The sequence below is a fragment of the Hemicordylus capensis genome, chromosome 4 (genome assembly GCF_027244095.1).
Source record: "Hemicordylus capensis ecotype Gifberg chromosome 4, rHemCap1.1.pri, whole genome shotgun sequence".
NCBI lineage: Eukaryota > Metazoa > Chordata > Lepidosauria > Squamata > Cordylidae > Hemicordylus > Hemicordylus capensis.
In genome coordinates, this window is record NC_069660.1 from 280,907,858 (window position 1) to 280,929,598 (window position 21,741).

General features: G+C 41.5%; 1 long non-coding RNA gene across 2 annotated transcripts in view; it reads left to right on the forward strand.

The window, feature by feature from the left end:
* The window catches only part of LOC128325324 (uncharacterized), a 138,751-nt gene that overhangs the window by 33,573 nt on the left and 83,437 nt on the right, over window positions 1-21,741 (forward strand). For both annotated transcript variants that reach the window (XR_008307379.1, XR_008307380.1), the window contains exon 3: window positions 2,420-2,706. This is a non-coding gene — a long non-coding RNA (uncharacterized LOC128325324). The remainder of the gene's footprint in view (window positions 1-2,419; window positions 2,707-21,741) is intronic.

Sequence of the window (21,741 nt, forward strand, 5' to 3'; positions counted from 1 at the left end):
TGGGTGCCTGCCTTCCTTGAGTTGTGGTTTGATTTGTTTGTGAGATAGTGTTGTGGTGAGAAATGGACAGTGGCAGCTATCTGTGTGTGTGCGCGTATATAATATTTCTTGGTGATTGCTGTGATGAGCTCCATGTCTGGTCTTGAGACTAACTTGGGCTTCATTCACTGCTCTGCTCTGCAATCTGCATTGCAATGTGTAGTCAGTCAAAATGTACTCTAATTGATTTTAATAATAAATAATTAGGTGTACTCTAATTGATCTTAGGCTGTGCTTGCTGCTAAGGGTGCTGCTTTGATGTTGCAATGCTAGGAAGTAAAGATTCAAAATTGTGTTGAGCCACTTGTGCCAATGATGTTACTGCAGCGAAGGCACTGTGGCTAGTCAGTGATTATTTCTTGGCCATTTTTGGACTATGTTTGAAATGTGTGTTCTTTGTTGGGAGGGTCAGATTCCCTTTTACTGTGTAGTGTTTTTCAAGGCAGTGTTTTTTATGCAGTGTTTTTCAAGGCAGGGTTGCAAAATGCATTGCAAATTGCAATGCAAAACTTGTGTCTGCACTCTGTGAGTGCAGCTTGTTCCAGCCATAGGTAACAATAGGGGATCCTATGGGGATTTGGGGGAAAGGTTAAACATTTGTTAAAAATCACCCGCTTGTCCATTTCTTTTGTGGGAGCATCCATCATGCCCTACCACCCAACACACTTTTCTGTCCCTTGGGGCTACCCATGGAGAACAATGGGGTGTTTTCAGTTTCCCCATTGTTCCCTATAGCCAAAACATTTCTACTGGTTCAACCGCTGTTTCAGCCATCTGCATTCTGTTTTGAGCTCGAAGTAAAATCCATTTTGTGTATATCCCAACTAATTGGTATGTGTGAGTTGTAACATATTGTAATTCCCCTTCTTTGCCTCTTCTCATTAATTTAACTGTGAGCCAGTCTCTCTTAATTCATTATGCAGCCTGAATATGGACAGAAGAGATGAGGGCAATGTAAGGGGTAAATAAAGAGCACAAGTCTATCTATTTATTTATTTATCTTTATACCACCTGATATGTAAATCTCTAGGTGGTGATGTACATTAAAAATATGTACATTGGGAAGAGAGCTGGTCTTGTGGTAGCAAGCATGACTTGTCCCCTTAAGCTAAGCAGGATCCACCCTGGTTGCATACGAAAGGGAGACTAGAAGTGTGAGCTCTGTAAGATATTCCCCTCGGGGATGGAACTGCTCAGGAAGAGCATCTAGGCTCCAAGTTCCTTCCCAGTCATCTCCAAGATAGGGCTGAGAGAGATTCCTGCCTGCAACCTTGGAGAAGCCGCTGCCAGTCTGTGTAGACAATACTGAGCAAGATGGACCTATGGTCTGACTCAGTACCTGTATATGGCAGCTTCCTATGTTCCTATATTCCTAATAGAATTCCATGTCCTTTAACATGGGGAATCAGTGCAAGTCATTCAACTCTAGAGTCTTTAAGCTTTCAGTGTAGAACAGGGTTTCTTAACCTTGGGCCCCCAAATGTTTTTGGACTGCAACTCCCATCATCCTCAGTCACAAAGGCCATGTCTGGGGATGATGGGAGTTGTAGTCCAACAGGTTAAGCAACCATGGTGTAGAACATAATTCTGATGTGGGGGCACTTTCTCACAGGTATCTTCAACATGATCTGAGATGGTATAGCTATAGTAGCTTGGATTCTTGTGTATTTGAATTGGCCTCACAAATGAATGAACAAAAAAGATAAAAAGGTTTGCATTCTGAATCCAGTCCTTTATTCATAAGTGCAAATGCGACTGACAATTCATGTTTACATCTACAAAACCACATTGAAATGAGTTGCAGAAAAACTCAGGTGAGCCCAACTTTACAATATACACCTGTAAATAAATAAAATAGGTCACTATAAAGACACCATTGGTCTTTCCTCCAAAGGTAACTGAACAATTATGACTCCTCTGGGCTCTCCATTGCTCAAGTAACTAGAAACATGGGACAGTATTCTTCATCTTTGTGCTTATTGTTCAGGGATTCAGTGGAGAATCCTGTTTCCCCCAAAATTATTTCTCCTGAGCTGCTTCTTTCAAGCATTCTACTGTTGTGTACTTTTGAAAAAAATAATCCCCAGTGTTTTGACTCTTAGATACAATGTTGCCTCCCCCCTGCCCCCCGCATTTTATTCTGAAATCCAACCTGCCCCTGAGAAAGCTCTTGGGATCTGCACCAAAATAGTTTTAAAAACTTAGGTTACTTAATCGCTAGTTTGTTGCTCCTTGGAGTGTTTCCAGAAGGAATTAGTGCTCTGCAGGTGGATATTTAGACTTCTGCTACTAGTTCTTTGTCACCTGCCATCTCAGTCCCATAAGCAACAAGTACAAGGAAGATAAATTGAGGGAGGATCTTTCTTTGTTCCACTTCCAGGTGCGTAACAGCTGGTGAAGGCCAAGGGATGCTGAAGCTGTGAGCTATAAATTCTACCAGTGAGAACTTTGGACACTTCTTCACATTCTGACTCTTTCACATTAATAATCACCACTCTGAGGGCAATGGAAGCTCAGGTGTGTTCTGACACTTTGCATTCGATCATCTCCCCATATTCACCCAGTATGGATTCATTATGGAGCCTTGAAAAATGACAGGCGGGAAACCTTGGTCTATAAAACACTGAAGTAAATAGAGCAGAACATGGAAGTGCTGACGCAGTTACGGTAATGCCATTGTTTTCTTTTCAAAATCCTTGCCGTCAAGGGTGTATAGTTTGTCCATATTGTTGTTTCCAGGTAGCAACAATTTTGACAGACAGATCTTGGTGTCAGAGGGACTCTTTGCTTACAGTGCAAAAGAGTAGTTGTGTTTTTTATGAAGTGAATGATTTGATTGGACATGTGAATACAAATGCTAAAGATGCTAATACTAGACGTGATCCAGCTAGGGACTATGTGCATTCCTCAGCAGACTTCCAGATGTGGATCCCTAGCTTGCTGTGGCATGTTTGCAAAGAGTTTGCAGCTCCACTTTAAAAATTGTGTATGGAGGCCTTTTAAAAATTAAAATCCACTGGTTTGCTGTTTGAGAAAGGGAACCAGGTTGCTGCTGCAGGCAGTCTTCCATTCTTCCCCTTACCCATCAGACATCTGATCCGTGGGATTTGATTTTTCTTATAAGAGCTCGGTGTTCACAGTTCTGTATGTGCTGGGTGGATGAGAGCAACTGTGTATTAATGTAATATCAGCACAGTGGTTATTGTAGAATTAGTAGCTGGTATGTTTGAAACCCTCCAGTTAAAAGTAATAATCTGTACTTGTATGTAATGCAGCCAAAAGAACAACATGCTCTTTTCTTCAGCATGGTGGTTTGACAGCCTACAATGAAAACAAATTATTTTTAAAACTGCTTGGATGTGCAGGAACTTGCAAAGAAATTTCATGTGGCTTTCCTTGAAAATTCTCAGATGTTTCTCCATGGGAGAAATTCTGACATGTATTGCAAATTTTACTTTTTTGAAATGTTGGCCAACTCTAGTTGGAATCCCTGGAAACATCAGTTCCTAGGTCTGATTTCCACCTGGAAGCAGGAAATGGATTTACTCCAGAATTTGGGCACATCATTAATTAGATTCATTAAAGTCTCATTTTTTTGCTGTTTCTAGGCTGAAGGCTGTTGTTTAAAAATATATATCTAGATGCTGGAGCGCTTGCCAATTGGTGCTACAAACAGGTTAAATGGGGTAATAGGGAGGGAAGTTCTGATGGAGGCTGAGGTCAGGTGGCCATGGGGAGAGGAGTGATGCATAAGCTGTGGAAATCCTTTTGCCACCTCTTTGTGTGCTCACCTGGAAAAATCAATAAACGGGGTGGGACAATGCACAGCAGGATGAAATATTCACAAAATATGCTCCCTATTTTTAACTTAGCACTAATATATACTTACGTAGATGTGTATTTAAAAATTAGGTTGCAATAAATTTTGGAATAAACCTTCAAAACACTTTTTAGGTTGGACTAAAAAGTTATACTACTACAACAAATATTTGTATACTGCTTTTCAACAAATGTTCTCTATTAATAATAATAATAATAATAATAATAATTCAATTTCTATACCGCCCTTCCAAAAATGCCTCAGGGTGGTTTACACAGAGAAATAACAAATAAATAAGATGGAACCCTGTCCCCAAAGGGCTCACAATCTAAAAAGAAACATTAGATACCAGCAACAGCCAATGGAGGTACTGTGCTGGTGGTGGATAGGGACAATTAGTTGTCCCAGCCTCTGGAGAACCGACAATGTACTGTGCAACTTGTACAATGTATTGGGGGATTTCCCAAGAGAAGGGCGCTCTAGCTGTGGCTGGGCTGGAAGCAGCCCGGCTCCCACCCAAGTATGTAGCCCAGGTTAACGGAGTGCTCACTCCCTTAACCTTGGCTATCTGCCGGGCTAAAAAGCCAGGCTAGATGGTGCTGGCCTGCCAGGATTGGGCCCGATCCTGGCGGTTCTCACATGCCGCCTAACCCAAGCAGGGTTAGGCTGCACGTGAGAACAGCCTCAGTGAATAAGATGGTCCCCTGTCCCAAAAGCATTTACAGTCTAAAAAGAAATACAAGATAGACACTAGCAACAACCACTGGAGGGATACTGTGCTGGGGTTAGATGGGGACAGTTTCTGTCCCCCTGCTAAATATAAGAGAAGCAGCACTTTAAAAAGGTGCCTCTTTTAGCAGGGATATACTTCAGTTAGCAGGGATATACTGTGGGATTAGAAACTCTACAGGAGATGATTTGGTATGAAAGAGACAAAGACAATGCAGGTATTATGTGAATAATTTTTTTTTTTAAATTTAAACATCCCTCAGCTGCTTTTCCAGCTTTCTGAACTGGTGCTCAAGACGAGAGCAAAAATACCACATTATTAATAATGTATGCAGTGACACCTCAAGATGGCAGTTAATCCTTATTATATAAATATTAAAAATAGCTATCAAAACTAGAATTTGGCATTCTCAGTTTCCAAAAGCAAACCTGAATAATAATGCCTCCCCTGTTATTTCAAGTCAAGTAAAAGCTGAGCACAGGCAAGTTGCACGATTGAGATGTCACAACCAAGAAGGCCCTGCTGCATGCCCCAGTCAACCACAGGAAACCCAAAGCTCTTAGCAAGATTCATAATTGTTGCTGTGGCACATAAGTTAATGAACTAATTAATTCAGAACTGTTGAGAAAATTGTGGCTTACAAAGCAAGCGTTATACATTTTGAACGCTTTTTGCTTTCTTTCTTTTAAGCCCTACAGAATATAGTGTAGTGTGGGGAGTCTTATGCAGTGTTCCCTGTAACAGATATTCCCAGATGTTGTTGACTGCAATTCCCAGAACCCTCTGCCACAGGCTATTGCATCTGGGGATTCTGGGAGCTGTAGTCAAGAACATCTGGAAATCCCTCTAACAGGGAACTGGAACTGATGGAGGAGCTATCTTGGTAGGGAGCTATCTTCTAACGATTCAGACCCTTGGTCCTTCTGGGTCAGTAATGTCTACACAGACTAGCAGTACTTCTCCAAGATTACAGGCAGGAGTCCCTCCCAGCCCTGCCTTTTGCTTTTCCCAGGCTGAGGACTAAAAATGATCTTAACAGGTGACCCATGCTTGTTTTCTAAAAGCAACAGTCAGGAGACTGGGATTATGTCTACTGGACTTTACTCCTGTATTTGGGAGTAAACACCTGGGGGCTGTGTGGGAACACTGGCCTAGAATGTCATATATCCATGTTATTTACTCTTGTTTTTATCATAAATGAAAGTGCTATGACAGGGTTTCTTAACCTTAGGCCCCCAGATGTTGTTGGACTACAGTTCCCATCATCCTCAGCCACAAAGGCCATGTCTGGGGATGATGGGAGTTGTAGTCCAACAACATCTGAGGGCCCAAGGTTAAGAAACCCTGTACTATGATATTTCTTAGTTTGGCTATAATCCCAGAAGAATTAACTTTCCTTAGAAATGTCCTATTTTAAATGGATAGGAATTATCCAGGCCTTTTGTACATCCTATGCAGGTTCCATACAGATTGTCAAACTGTTGTCAAACTGTTGTCAAACTGTTGTCAAACTGTGTCAAACTGTGAACACTAGCTGTAGGGTAGGCTGGTCATCATTATCTCTCAAAGGGGTAATTTTACCACATGTCATTTGCCATTGTAACCCCTGCTAACTGAGCAAAGAGACATCTTTTAAAGTGGCGATTCGCTTATAGGTAGCAGAGGGAGAGCAACTGGCCCTGTCCAGCCCCAGCACAGCATCCCTCCAGTGGCTGTTGCTGGTGTCTACCTTATGTTTCTTTTTAGATTATGAGCCCTTTGGTGACAGGGAACCATCTTTTTAAAAAAATGTATTATTTATTTTTCTATGTAAACTGCTTTGAGAATTTTGTTGAAGAGCGGTATAGACATATACGTAGTAGTAGTGTATGGTAAAATATGTGCAAAATGGCTGTCTGGATAGGCTCTGTGTGACTTTTTATCAGTTAGCAGAATGACACAAATCCTATTCAGACATTATATGGAACACTCATACAACAAGTGCACAGTGTACATAGGTTCAGATCTGTAACAGGTACAGTTATTCACACGTTATGTTGAACACAGGTACAGAAGTACACTTCCTATCTGTACCATGCATTTGAAGGGCCTGTATCTAGGTTCACTTTTAAAATGAGCACAGGTACAGTCATTCATATAGAGATCTGTACACTTGTACAATATAATGTCTTAATAGGGCATATCATACGAGTAAACAGATGTCTGTACGCTCATATGTGGGGTTTTGTGTGTGAACGAATCTACCTGTATTTATTACCTGCGTAAAGGCCCTTCAAACTCATGGTACAGATAGGAAGTGTACTGCTGTACTTGTGTCCAGTGTAACATGTGCATAACTGTACACTCCACTCAGATCTGTATCTATGTACACTGTACACTCGTCGTATGAGTGTTGAGTATAACGTGTGAATAGGGCTACAGATGAGGACAGTTTTACCCCTTCCCCCTTTCCTCAGATGTAGGTGCAGAAGCATGGTCAGATTCTCTTCATACTTGAAAGGTGACAGATGACCAATCTACCAAGTGCTTATATACACTCAGGAGGAAGTTACCATGAATTAAATGATCATGTGTATCCACTTAGACCACCAGCTTCCGATGTAGTTTACATGTCCATTTACCACATTTCCTATTTACCACTTTTTCATACTAGTGACATAAGAATGTGGGAAATACTCTACTCATGCCTTTCATGGCATCTTCAGATATCAGTGATGAATAACAAAAATGCCCCTGCAAATATATATTTTAATTATGCATGACAAAAAAGTCAGTTGTTTATTTTAAAGAGAGAATTCTCTGTATGTGGAAATAAACCCAGCTCTAGAAATGTGAGGAAAATTCATTGTATTTTAATTCATTTGCAAGAATCATGAAAACCACCAGAATTTGACAGTACAATAATGACTGCACCTACTCATTTGAGAATATCAGCCTCCAAATATCAAACACTAATAATGATCAAGCTTCACAAAATTTACTTCCTTCTCTAAGTGCTCACCTTATGTTGAGGAGAAAACGAGAAAACTCCTCATATATGTAGGTGAAGGAGAGGCTGTTGGGAAAGCCAGGGGGGAAATGTGAGGTATGAAGAAGTGCCCGTTTCAATCACTCAGCCTCTGTGAGGGTTCTTATTTATTACGTGTTATAAAAAGTTTATTGTCCATTTCACAACTCTAGCTGCCCAGTGTTTGGTTTAACCAGAAAAAATGCCATTAATTTTGTCCATTTCCTAAACTAGCACTTTTTAAAGGGCATGAATAGTCTTAACGAATGTTTTACTTTGTTTTTATTCTGTTGTAAACTGCCCAGAGACGTAAGTTTTGGGCGATATAAAAATGTGTTGTTTTTTTTAAAAGAATGTTAAATAAGTGCAGACATTGGGGTTCCCTGCCCCCTCCCACCACAAATGCTCATTTGTGTATATCAGTGTTTTAGTTAATAGCAAAGGGCTGGTTCAGATGAACAGACGCCCCCCACCTCACCCCACTAAGCATGATTAAAGTGGGAATTTGCCAATAACATGTCCGCTATGATGTCATTAAAGGACTGCCAATGCATTCTTGGCACGCCCTTTCATTTTGCATGGGGGTGATAATGCAAATCACCCCTCTGCGTGCCCTGGTGTCCTGAGAACGTGTTGGCACATCCTTTAATGATGTCATTGTGGGTGCGTTCCCACTTTAATTGCACACAGTGGGCCAGTGGGGCTATGTTCGTCTAAACAGGCCCCAAACATTTGAGAGATGGAGGCTGTTATTATTCTTTCTCATTGTCTGGTACTCTGAGAACTTTGGCAGAAGAGTTGCTAATAAATGTAATGCTAATGGGTCTTCAGTCCTATCCAGACTTAACTGTAGCTTCCATTGACCTAAAGATGCATAGGACTGGACAGCTAGTCTAGTTTGTAAGAACCAGGTCATTGGGTTTTATTCAAATAAAATTACTCATTGAAATAAATGACACTTGAGTTCGTCACAACTAACATGTCTTATTCATTTCAGTGATGCTTAACCCAAGGGCTGCGTGAACCTCAGGGAACTATTTATGAAAATAAAAATGAGTTTTGGAGGGAGGGGAAAGGAGCAAAAATTGCTCCTCCCCTCTGCCCATGCTGGTCTACAGAAGAAGTCTTCACATGGAAGGGTGGTATAGAAATCGAATTAATAATAATAATAATAATAATAATAATAATTCTGCGACGATATCTATAACAATTGACAATAAAATTCAGCCATCCCAGGTCCTTGGGAAGGACTCTATGTCTGGATAAAACAAACCAGTCAATAACACCTGTCTGACTGTGTAAACAAGAAATAATAATAATAATAATAAAATAATAAATAATAAATGTAGCCGAGAGGTGCACCTTGGTAATTCTGGGGCCTGGACCTAAAGACCTTTGGAGGCCCACCCCCTGCTGCAAGTTAAGCATCATTTTTTAACATGGAGGTTCTTTGGGGCACAAACCACACCACCCAGTTAGACTAAAGATGATTTGGGGGCCCCCAGGGGGTGTGGAGGCCCTGGACTTCGGCCCCGAAGTCCAGGGGTAAGAGCACCTCTGAATGCAGCTCTTCTCCAGCCATTCTGTGAGGGCAGATCTTCCTCCACCCTTGTAGTGCTGTGGATGGTGTGGGCCATAATCTCCTGTAATTCTAAACTGTTGGCTTTTATACAAAGTTAGAGTACCATCTGTTTCCCCCTCTGCCTGGTGCAGCTATGTATACAAATGGGCACCAACATAAGGCACATCTGGGGGTTGGTGTAGGGCTCCCTCTTTTTTTGATGACCCTTGGCCATGTGTATAGCAGACATTACTTTTAATAGGAGGCCTGTGTGCTGCTCTGTGTGTGTGTTCATGTGTGCGTATATCTATATGCATGACACAGAGAGAATATGTTATTGGTATAAATCTGCCTAAAAGTCTTGCAATTGCTTTTGCATTTTAAATTAAAGTTTCTGATCTGATAGCCATGAGCAGTCCATGATGTTTCTCAGTACTCACCTTGCCTCCGGGAGCAATCTTCCTGCAGTTGTGTATTTTGCTACTTTTAAGCACTATGCATCCTTCCCTGTAGGTTGGCCTCTTCTGTTATCTTTTGGGTTTCTGGGTAGGGTGACACATGTGGGGGGGCATGGTTTGGTTTGGGCCTCTGGAGTCTGGTGTTTGTGTACAGTTGAAAATGATTCTCTTTGCATGGGCAACTTTTCCGTTTGAGTTTTGGTCACTGAGGGTTAGGAAGTAGAGTTGGATGAAAGAAGGGTTTGATGACCTTCAAGCTACCACCGATCATTACCTTTTGGTGGCTTCATCGCTGGCCACATTTGCCCATGTAGATATCAAGTGGTGTCTGAATGATTGCAACGTGTTCTACACCTCCAGCCAATAAACTGTGGCTGGTGATGACGGGAGTTGTAGTTCTAAGACAGCTGGAATGCCAAAGGTTGCCCACCCCTGGTTTAGGCCCTAGATATGGAAGGGACCGTCTTCTCCCAAATGTTTCTGCTCTCCTAGCAATGTCTTGAGGCAGTTGTGTGTGCAAAGAGGTTTGGTTGGTGTGTAAATGGGACAGAGCTTCTTGGTTGTTGCCCCCAGACTCTGAAATGTACTTTCTGAGGATGTCCATTTGTTGCCCTTCGTTATTGGCTTCGGGAGTTGGGTTGAGCCTGTTTGTTTGGCTGAGCTTTTGACTTCTGTGTTTGTGCTGCTGATTACTTTGCTTGACTTCATATTATTGTGTGTTCTTGTTTTAATGTGGCTTTTTAATGTTTCTGGCTTTTTGTGTACACCACTTTGGGATATGCTTTAATGAAAGGTGATATATAAAGATGCTAATATCAGCATATTTTTGCTGTGTAGATGTCATTTTAGATGTTCCATATACAGTGCATGTCTATTGTATTTTAAATTGTCACACTGTGGAAACAAACAAGTTGGTGTTCCTTGCACCTTTGTGGTTAGTCCTATTTGTTTGTATTTCATTACAGCAATGTAATTGTCAGAAATTTGAAACCCATCCTGCAAGATGCAAAAAAATGTCTGAGGAATTTTTTTTATTCCTATTGGAACTGTAAATGAACCTTAAATGGGTTCAGAGAGTGTTAAATGCTCTCTGAAGTGCAGACATGGGGAGAAAAAAACACTGGAGGAGTGTATGAGGAAAATTTATGGCAGGGTTTTTCTCTTTCAAAAGCTTCTGAAACAAAGAGCTGTGAAAATAATACACATAGTCTTCAAAATGCCTGATTCGAACATAAACCTGTCTGAAAGGTGAGCATTCTGCTATTCGGAAAATCTTTTGGAAAACAAGGAGGGAAATGATGGGAAACTATAAAGCTTTCTGGAATAAACAGAAGTGTAAATCATTCATGGGTATAGTCGGTTCTCAGATCAAGCATCATGGGCTTGGGAAAAGATTAACCAAATGATATTTCTTTCCCAGGCTGCCCGGGAAATGAGAAAGCAGCTGGTTTTGATTGAGAAAGTGAATATCCAAAGGGGAGAGGTTGGATTAGTTTTAGTTCCTGATCCAGGAGAGTATTCTCTTCTGAAAGGGAGAATTCTGTTGAATTCTTCTCTGCTTCCCAGACGGGAGATGGACACAGTTTAAATACACTGTTTTGGTATGTAAGATTGCTGCATTATTTATGGACAGTCTATAGAAGGAGCCCAAGATACCTCTAGTGTAGAGTCAATTTCTTACCATAACTTACCTAATAGCTTTCCCAGAAATTATGGTCTATAACACAAAAAATGATCAATTGTAAAGTGGAAGGCATACTATAAATGTCAATATCACAATAACATACTTCGAAGTTTACCCCTACCAATGTCTCATATATTGCAACATATTGTCATAAACACAGGAACAATGCCTCCACTAAAAGAGGCAGACTCAGCAAATTGCTTGGTCGGTGATAGCTTGTGGTTAAATTGTTTTTTGAAAATTTTTTTCTACAAATTCATGGGAAATGCTCTATTAATGGCTATCAACGTGATGGTGAAATAGAGCCTATGTATACAGAGGCAGTATAATTCTGAGGACCTAGTATTAGGTACTGAGGACAAACAACAAGAGGCACTGGGTGTTGATTATATGCAATGTTCTCTTGTACTGATTTGCAGAAATGCTCACTTAGCAGGCTCGTTATTAGTGACACTTTTCAAATAAATGGGTTTGGATTTCCAAACCTTAATAGCACAGTATACTTTATTTTTGTTTGACTTATTCTCATACTGCCTAAGCATATGTTTCAAGGCAGTTTACAAACATTAAAATCGAAAGACCATTAAAAAATAAAAAAAATTAAAACTAGAACTTCTTAAAAGTTCACAAAAGACTCGTTAAGCAGGTGCATTTTAAGCATATTTCTAAAGGTTGCCAGAGATATTTGTTTGTTTGTTTATTTTGTACACTGCCCCAAACTAGGTTTGTGCATTTCCCCCCCTGTTTTGTTTATGGCCTGAATTCAAAACACCCCAATTTTGTTCTTTGTTCAGAATTGCAAAATCCAAATCTGAAACATTTTGGATTTTAAAAAACAGCCCCAGGGCAAAATTAGTGGGTGGGGGTGGTAGTTCCCAATGGGTGGAAGCTACCACCCAAATTTCAGAGGAATTGTGTAAAGGGCTGATTTTTGGTGAATTTTTGAAGTTTAAGATTTTTCCCATAGGGAATAATGGAGGTTTCAGCAAAAGTATAATTTCACGTCAGGGGGAAAGGGGTGGCCCAGAGCAGAGTAGGGTGGGTGGTAGTGCCAAGTGGGGGCAAGGAAGCTGCCAGAATTATTTCAAAGGAATTGGACAGAGGGCTGATTTTTAAAGATTTAATGGAGTTTACGCATCTTTAAAGTTCTTCCCCATAGGGAATGATGGAGGTTTCAGCAGCCCCATAACTGAACTTGAGGGGCACCGGGGTGGCCCAGAGCAGATGGTGGTGTAGAACACATGGGGTGCCAACCACCCACATGGATTGCTAACCCATGGGGTACTGGGTTCTGTTGTTTCTGAGATGTTTTGAGTGTAGATTCTCTGGTAGCATATGAGAGTGGATTCATGGTTTGTCATTGAAAATCTCATATGCTACCAGAGAATCTACACTCAGAAACAACAGAACCCAGCACCCCATGGGTTAGCAACCCATGGGGGTGGTTGGCACCCTATGTGCACTATACCACCACTTGCTCCCGGCCACCCCAGTGCCCCCCAGGTGGAGTCTGGATCTGCGGAAACCTCCATTATTCCCTGGGGGGGGGGACCTTAAAGATGCGTAAACTTCAACAATTCCTAAGAAATCAGCCCTTTGCCCTATTCCTTTGGAATCTGGGTTGTGGCAGGCACCCCTTGGGGCACTGCCACACAACCCACTGTTTTGCCCCTCAGGCCCCCTTTCTGCCCTGAATCTGCCCCCAAAACATGTAAACTTCAGAAATTCTTTAAAAATCAGCCCTTTCCCCAATTCCTTTGGAATCTGGGTGGCAGCAGGCACCCATTGGGGCACTACCACCTGACCCACTCTTCTGCCCCCAAGCCCCCTTTCTGTCCCGAATCCACCTCAAATAACATCAACAACAACAGCAGATCTTTGCAAGGAACCAGGCAGATTTCTGGTCATGCACCAGCCTCCAGGAACCTAACACCCCCCAACCCTAAAAAATCCCATTGACTTTAATGCCCCATTTTCTGTGGTTCCTTTATCTGTAGTTTCCCCATAGATAATGTGGGTCACCTTTATAGGAAATTACCTGCGCTTTGTATTTTGCCCAGAAACACATTGGCAGCCAATATAATTATTTTACGATGGGAGTAATATGGTCTCTGCAGGCTACCCCAGAGACCAACCTGTCCACTGCACTTTGTACCAATTGCAGTTTCCGAACTATGTACAAAGGCAGCCCAACATAGAGTGCATTGCAATAGTGAAGCTTGAAGGTTACCCATATATGCACTACAGGCAAACCTTGTTACTCATGGGGGTTCCATTCCTCACCTACTTCTGCAAGTAACGAAACCACAAGTAAGAAGGCATTATGCTTATAGGAAAAGTGGGGTTAGGTTCCAGAATGAACCAAAAAGGTGAAAGAAATGTGGGAAAACATGAAAACAATTGAAACTGTTTACTATACAATGCTCCCATGTGCTCAGGAATGCCTCCAATCCTGCAAAAAATCGCAGGGAAAATTTTGGGTTTTTTGAAGAAATGAGCCACAAAATGGCTCCTCCTGCTTCTTCCTCCTGGACGCCTCCTGACAAAATGGCAGCCGGGTGTAACCTCCACAGTAACTTCTGGCCTTCTAGGAACCACTGATACTTGAGTTTTAACCCTTTTGTATCTGCTGATAATGAAACCTTATTATGTCTATTAGATACCCACATATATGTGAAACCTTGGATATAGAGTCCGCGTATAAAGAGGTTTGCCTGTATTGTTTTAAGGTCACTCTCTTCCAGAAATGGACACAGCTGGTGTATCAACCAAAGCTGATAAAAAGCACTGCTGGCCACTGCCTCAATCTGAGGAACCGAAGAGAAGTGTTGGTCGTAGTCTTAAGATAGCATGCAATGTATACCAGAACTTCCCTTCTCAGTAAAGACTGGTCTGTGCTGGGCTGAATGAGGTTTTAAAATAAATTTAATATCTATGTGATATGTAGAAGTAGTTTCTATTAAAAATGCATTAAAAGACAACAAATATTGGGATAGTGTAACATCTTAATGAGTTTTCCATTCTTCCTCTTCCACTCCTCATCTTTTTGTACTTTCTGGCCCAAGTAAAATTAATATTGACCCTAAGATATATCATTTTTTAGGTATATGAATATTTTCAATATATATTTCAGCTTCTTTCTTAAATGTTTTTAATTTATAAGGTTTATATATCATACAAAAAAGAGATACATTGAAAATCTATCTATCTATCTATCTGGCCATACTAGGTCTCAAATAGGAAGTCCTTGGTGTTAATCAATGAGCTGATTCACTGCTCATACATTACACTTTTTTTTAATGGCATGAGATGCGTTACTTAGGATTGGTTTAACAGTGATCATGTTTTTAAGTTTGTTTAATTGCTGGTGCATCTATCTGCAGTATTATCTGGATTTTTTAGACTGAGGATGGAGATGGATGATTCAGTGATCCTAACCCATGGGCAAAGTTTAATAAATGGCTTGGAATAATCTGACTTTAAGTTTCTGTCACTTGTTTTTATTCATTCTAAGAAACATCTGCAATATTTATCTATACAGCAATTAAAAAACACAGCAAAGAAGAACATCAGCTAGAAACATAGCTAATAAAATGGTCATAAGCGGTTTTAAAGGTTTTAAACACCTGGAAAATAAAAAGATATTTGCCTGGTACAGAAAAGATGTCTAAGTAGGCACCAGATAGGTCTCCCTGGGAAGACCTGTCCATTGGTGGTGCCACATTTGAAAAAGACCTCTCCTCATTCATCACCCACCTCACCACTGAAAACGGTTATCCCCTCCTTACATAATGAGTTCATTCACACAATCAAAAACAGAGTTCTACCCAGGTTTGGGAGCTGTGTGTGCTCCCAATTTTTGGTTGTGTGGAAGCAAAGTAAGAGGAAAACCTGAGTAGAAGTGATTGTGTGGAAGCAAAGTAGGAGGAAAACCTGGGTAGCTCTTCTTCCTACTTCACTTCCACACAATCACTTCTACCCAGGTTTTCCTTCTACCTTGTTTCCACTCTACTGAAAATTGGGATCTCTTTAGTATTTTATTTTTATGCATAATTTGAAAGCCACTTCGGACTCTCTAAAAAAAGTGGCAAGAGAGGAAGCATGAGTTGCATTTCCTGACCATCTCTTCTAGGGTAATCAGGACAGCATGAACCCAGTTCACTTGGTACATGGATATTGCAGGATAATAGTATGCATGGGTCATTTGCACTTCCTCTGGTAACATGTCTTCAGAGCATTAGGAGTGCCTGAATTCATTTATTGGAAGTTAGCTTTTCTTAAGAGCAAAGGATATTTGAACTTTGTCCCACAAGATACTGTCTTTAACAGTAGCAAGACTTAAGGCCACTCATCATTTAACGCAGCTCAACTTCTAAGACTGGATGATCTCATGGGGGAAGAACACCAACTGCTCTGGGTATATCTATTGACTGACTTTTGCATGCAGTAGCACTCTCCTGATAGCTTGTGTTAAATCCAATCAATCATCACTTAAATATATCATAGTGTATATTCAACTCAATCCTTCATTAGCATTCATTAGCAATTAATCAGCACAGCAGTAGTCTCTAGAAAGTTCAACAATCCATAAGGTACATTTCCATTAAAGATGAGCAAGTGAACATGTGCTCTGCTTGTGTTTTGCCATATCTTCCAGGAATGAAAGACACTTATCGATCGACTGCATAATGCTGGAGTGATAACAGTTTATGATTTATCTCCTGCTAGACAGTTTTTTTTAAAGCAAAGAAGTAATTGGGATTCTTTCTGAAAACAAGTGAAACTCTTTCTTGGATCATGTAGTAGCTATGTTCTGCTTTACTTGTTTAGTTACCTGGTACTAAACTATTGTAAAATGCTGAATGTTTGACTGCTTTTGATTATTCTTTGAAAACTTCAACCTCTGTGGAATGTAGTATCCTGTGTCCTGGTGAATTGTTGGAATCACATAAGAACAGCCCTGCTGGATCAGGCCCAAGGCCCATAGAGTCTAGTATCCTGTTTCACACAGTGGCCCACCAGATGCTGCTGGAAGCCTACAGGCAGGAGTTGAGGGCATGTCCTCTCTCCTGCTGTTACTCCCCTGCAACTGGTACTCAGAGGCATCCTGCCTTTCAGGCTGGAAATGGCCTATAACCCTCCAACTAGTACCATTGATAGACCTCTCCTCCATGAAGTTATCCAAACCCCTCTTAAAGCCATCCAGGTTGTTGGCTGTCACCACATCCTGTGGCAGAGAATTCCACAAGTTGATTATGTGTTGTGTGAAAAAGTACCTCCGTTTGTTGGTCCTAAATTTCCTGACAATCAATTTCATGGGATGACCCCTGGTTCTAGTGTTATGTGAGAGGGAAAAGAATTTCTCTCTCTCCACTTTCTCCACACCATGCATGATTTTATAGACCTCTATAGACCCTCTTTTTTCTAAACTAAATAGCCCCAGGTGTTGTAGCGTTGCCTCATAAGAAAGGTGCTCTAGGCCCCTGATCATCTTGGTTGCCCTCTTCTGCACCTTTTCCAGTTCTATAATGTCCTTTTTTAGATGTAGTGACCAGAATTGTATGCAGTATTCCAGGTGTGGCTGCACCATCATTTTGTATAAAGGCATTGTAATATTAGCAGTTTTATTTTCAATCCCCTTCCTAATGATCCTTAGCATGGAATTGGCCTTTTTCACAGCTGCCGCACATTAAGTGAACACTTTCAATGAGCTGTCCACCACGACCCCAAGATCCCTCTCTTGGTCAGTCACCAACAGCTCAGATCCCATCAACGTATACTTGAAGTTGGGGCTTTTCTTCCCAATGTGCATCACTTTACACATGCCAACACTGAATTGCATTTGCCATTTTGTTGCCCACTCACCCAGTTTGGAGAGATCCTTTTGGAGCTCCTCACAATCAATTCTGGATTTCACTACCTGAAAGAGTTTGGTATCATCTGCAAATCTGGCAACCTCGCTACTTACCCCTACTTCTAGATCATTTATGAATAAATCTAAAAGCACCAGTCCCAATACAGATCCCTGTGGGACCCCACTTCTTACTTCTCTCCATTGTGAAAACTCTCCATTTATCGCTACCCTCTGTTTCCTGTCTTTCAACCAGTTAGCAATCCACACATATACTTGTCCCCTTATCCCCTGACTGCTAAGTTTCCTCAGGAGTCTTTGATGAGGAACTTTGTAGAAAGCTTTTTGGAAGTCCAGCTATACTATGTCAACTGGATCACCTTGATCCACACACTTGTTGACACTCTCAAAGAACTCCAGAAGGTTCGTGAGGCAAGATTTACCTTTGTAGAAGCCATGCGGGTTCTCTCCCAGCAGGGTCTGTTCTTCTATGTGCTTTACAATTTTATCCTTGAGGATGCTTTCCATCAATTTTCCTGGAATGGACGTTAAGCTAACTGGCCTGTAATTTCCCGGATCACCCCTGGTTCCCTTTTTGAAAATTGGTGTTACATTGGCTGCTTTCCAGTACAGAGCCTAATTGCAGGGATAAGTTATATATTTTAGCAAGGAGGTTGCCAATTTCACATTTGAGTTCTTTGAGGTCTCTTGAATGGATGCCATCCAGCCCTGGCAATTTGCTAGTTTTCAGTTTTTCAAGACAGTTTAGAACATCATCTCTTGTCACTTCTATTTGACTCAGTTCTTTAGCCTCCATCCCCAAAAAGCCTGGTTCAGGAACAGATATATGCTCAGTATCCTCTGCCGTGAATACAGACACAAAGAACCCATTTAGTTTCTCTGCAACCTCCATATCCTCCTTAATAATCCCTTTCACTCCCTCATTATCCAAAGGTCCAACCTCCTCAGTGGCAAATTTCCTGCATCTGATGTATTTAAAGAAGTATTTGTTATTTCCCTTGATGCTTTTAGCTAAATGTTCCTCAAACTCTCTTTTTGCCTCCCTTATTGTCACCTTGCATTTCTTTTGCCATAGTTTGTGTTCTTTTTTGTTCTCTTCATTTGGACGGGCCTTCCAATTTTGGAAGGAAGTCTTCCCTTTTATGGCTTCCTTGACTTTACCTGTTAGCCATGCTGGCATCCTCCTGGACTTAGTGGTACCTTTCCTCCTTTGGGGTATGCAGTCTAACTGGGCTTCTAGTATTGTGGTTTTGAGTAAACTCCATGCATTCTGGAGCGAAATGACGCTCCTGATTTTCCCTTTCAGCTTTCTTTTCACCATACTCCTCATTTTGGAGAAGTTTCCTCTTCTGAAATTCAAAATGTCTATGTTAGACTTCCTTGGTGATTCTCCCCGCAGGTATGCTGAATTGATGGCACTATGATCACTGTTCCCTAGAGGGTCAATGAAACTGACATCACGCACCAGGTCCTGGGTGCCACTCAGGATTAAGTCCAAGGTCGCCTTGTCTCTGGTTGGTTCCAAGACCAACTGTTCTAGGGCATAGTCATGCAGCATGTCGAGAAATTTGACCTATTTGTCATTACCTGACTGTGAATTTACCCTGTCTATGTGTGGGTAATTGAAGTCACCCATTATTACAGCCCTGCCTCTCCTTGACGCCTCCTTGATTTCCTGCTGCAGCTCCCAGTCACTGTCAGCATTTTGATCCAGAGGGCGATAGTACATTCCCAGTAGCACATTTCCTTTTAGGTCTTGTACTGTCACCCACAGGGTTTCTGTGGAGGACTCCGGTCCACCGAGGTTTTCTAGCTTGTTAGATTCTATCCCTTCTTTAACATACAATTCTACTCCACCTCCAAGGTGCCCCTCCCTGTCCTTTCTATAGAGTTTATATTCAGGGATAGCAGTGTCCCATTGGTTCTCGCTGATCCACCATGTTTCTCTTATGCCCACTATATCTATTTCTATGTTAGCAACCAAGCACTCCATCTTGCTATTCTACCAATGCTCCAGGAAAGAGTTCTGAAAACAACTGGAAGGCCAATCATACTGATTACTTCCTGTAATACTAAAGATATTGATTACGCCCTTTGATTCAATGCCTATGATCAACTAGGAAACATCATCCAGTATGTCTTGGAGGAAGCAGATTATCTGGACCCATTTCAAACTTGCTTTTGGGAAGGCTATGCAGTTGAGACGGCCTTAGTAGGCCTGTGGGATGATCTCCAATTAGGAATCGACAGAGGGAATGTGTTGATCATTTTGGATCTGTTGATGGCTTTCGATACCATCAACCATGGTATTCTTCTGGGGCGCCTGAAGGAGTTGGGAGGCATGGCTATGCAGTCATTCTGCTCCTATCTCTCAGGTAGGTTCTAGATGGTGTTGCTTTGGATACTGTTACTCTTCAAACAAGAGCTCTAGTATGAAGTCCAATAAAGCTCCATACTTTCTCCAATGCTTTTTAACATCCACATGAAACTGCTGGGAGAGATCATCAGGGGATTTGATTCAGGGTGTTATCAATATGGTGAGACAGGGGGCACCTTCATTGACTATGGGGCAGCTATCCTGGTGGTGGTGGGGAATAGAAGAAATAACATTGGCAGGTCAGCAGGCCATTCCAGGGAAAGGGTAGTCAGAAATTTATTAGCTGTCTCCCCTTCTGGCTGTTCTGCCAGCTATTTGACCTCGGGGAGCACTGCCAACAAACCACACAGTTTTACCTTGCTCCTCTGCAATGCCAGGTCAGTCCAAAATAAGCCTGAACTCATCCATGATTTGAGGAGCTGGTATATCCTCCCTAAATGCCTGCCTGGAAGCAGTAATTAGGCTGGATAAGGGAGAATAAACAGAAGCTGAATCTGGATAAGATGGAGGTACTTATTGTGTGGGGTCAGAACTCCAGAGACGATCTTGATCTGCCTGTTCTACAGATGGGGTCATACTTCCCCAATAGGAACCAGTTCGTAGTCTGGGAGCACTTCTGGATCCACACCTCTCCTTGGTTTCTCAGGTTGATGTGGTTGCCAGGGGTGCTTTCTTTCAGCTTTGGCTGATACGCCAGCTGCGCCCGTTTCTCGAGATCAATGACCTCAAAACAGTAGTACATTTGTTGGTAACCTCCAGACTTGACTTTTGTAATGTGCTCTACGTGGGGCTGCCTTTGTACGTAGTCTGGAAACTTCAGTTGGTTCAGAATGCGGCAGCCAGATTTGTCTCTGCGTCATCTCAAAGAGACCACATTACTCCTTTGCTGATGGAACTTCACTGGCTGCCAATTGGTTTCCAGGCAAAATACAAAGTGCTAGTTATAACTTATAAAGCCCTAAAGGGCTTAGGCCCTGGGTATTTAAGAGAGCGTCTTATTCACTATGAGCCACACCGCCCATTGAGGTAATCTGAGGAGGTCCATCTCCAGTTACCGCCAACTCATCTGGTGGCTACACAGAGACAGGCCTGCTCAGTTACTGCCCTGAGATTTTGGAATGTGCTCCCTGTTGAGATACAATCCTCCCCATCTCTGGCAATTTTAAAAAACACCTGAAAACCCATCTTTTCACCCAAGCGTTCCCAGCTTTTTAAAGTTGTCTGTTTTAATTTTATGGTTGATTTTTAATTGTTTTAATTTTTTATATGTGTTTTAATTGTTTTATGTTAACTGCCCAGAGATGAAAGTTTGGGTGGTATAGAAGTTTGATAAATAAATAAATAAATATGCTGATGACACACAAATTTATTTCTCCATGTCAACTTCATCAGGAAATGGCATAACTCTCCTAAATGCCTGCCTGGAAGCAGTAATGGCCTGAATGATGGGGAATAAACTGAGGCTGAATCCAAGCCAGACGGAGGTACTCCCATTCATTGTGGGAGGTTGAGACTTAGGAAGTGGTTTAGATCTGCCTGTTTTTGATGAGGTTGCACTCACTTGGAAAGAGCAGGTACATAGCCTCAGGTTGAGGCAGTGGCCAGGAGTGCTTTTTATCAGCTTCGGCTGATTTGCCAGCTACGTCCATTTCTGGAGATAAATGACCTTAAAACAGTGGTGCATATGCTGGTAACATCCAAACTTGACTACTGCAATGTGCTCTATATTGGGCTGCTTTTGTACATAGTTCAGAAACTGCAGTTAGTACAGGTTTGCCTCTGGGGTTGCCAGAAGATATCATATTATACCCATTTTAAAAGAACTACACTGGCTGCCAATGAGTTTCTGGGCGAAATACAAAGTGCTGGTCATTACCTATAAAGCCCTAAAAGGTATTTAAGAGAATGCCGCCTTCTTCATCAACCCCACCACCTATTGAGATCATCTGAGGAGGTCCAGTTGCAGTTGCCACCAACTCGAAACTGGGCCTTTTTTTAGAGTTGCCCCAGGACTCTGGAATGTGCTTCCCAATAAAATTAGGGGATTTTAATTCTCCCCTTCTCTGATTGTTTTTAGTTTTCTCAGGCTTTTCATTTATAATTTTTAAGTTTTGGGTTTTAGAGTTTTTATTTTGTATTTTTAAATTGTTTTCATTGTGTCAATGTTTTAATGGTTTTTGGATTGTGAACTGT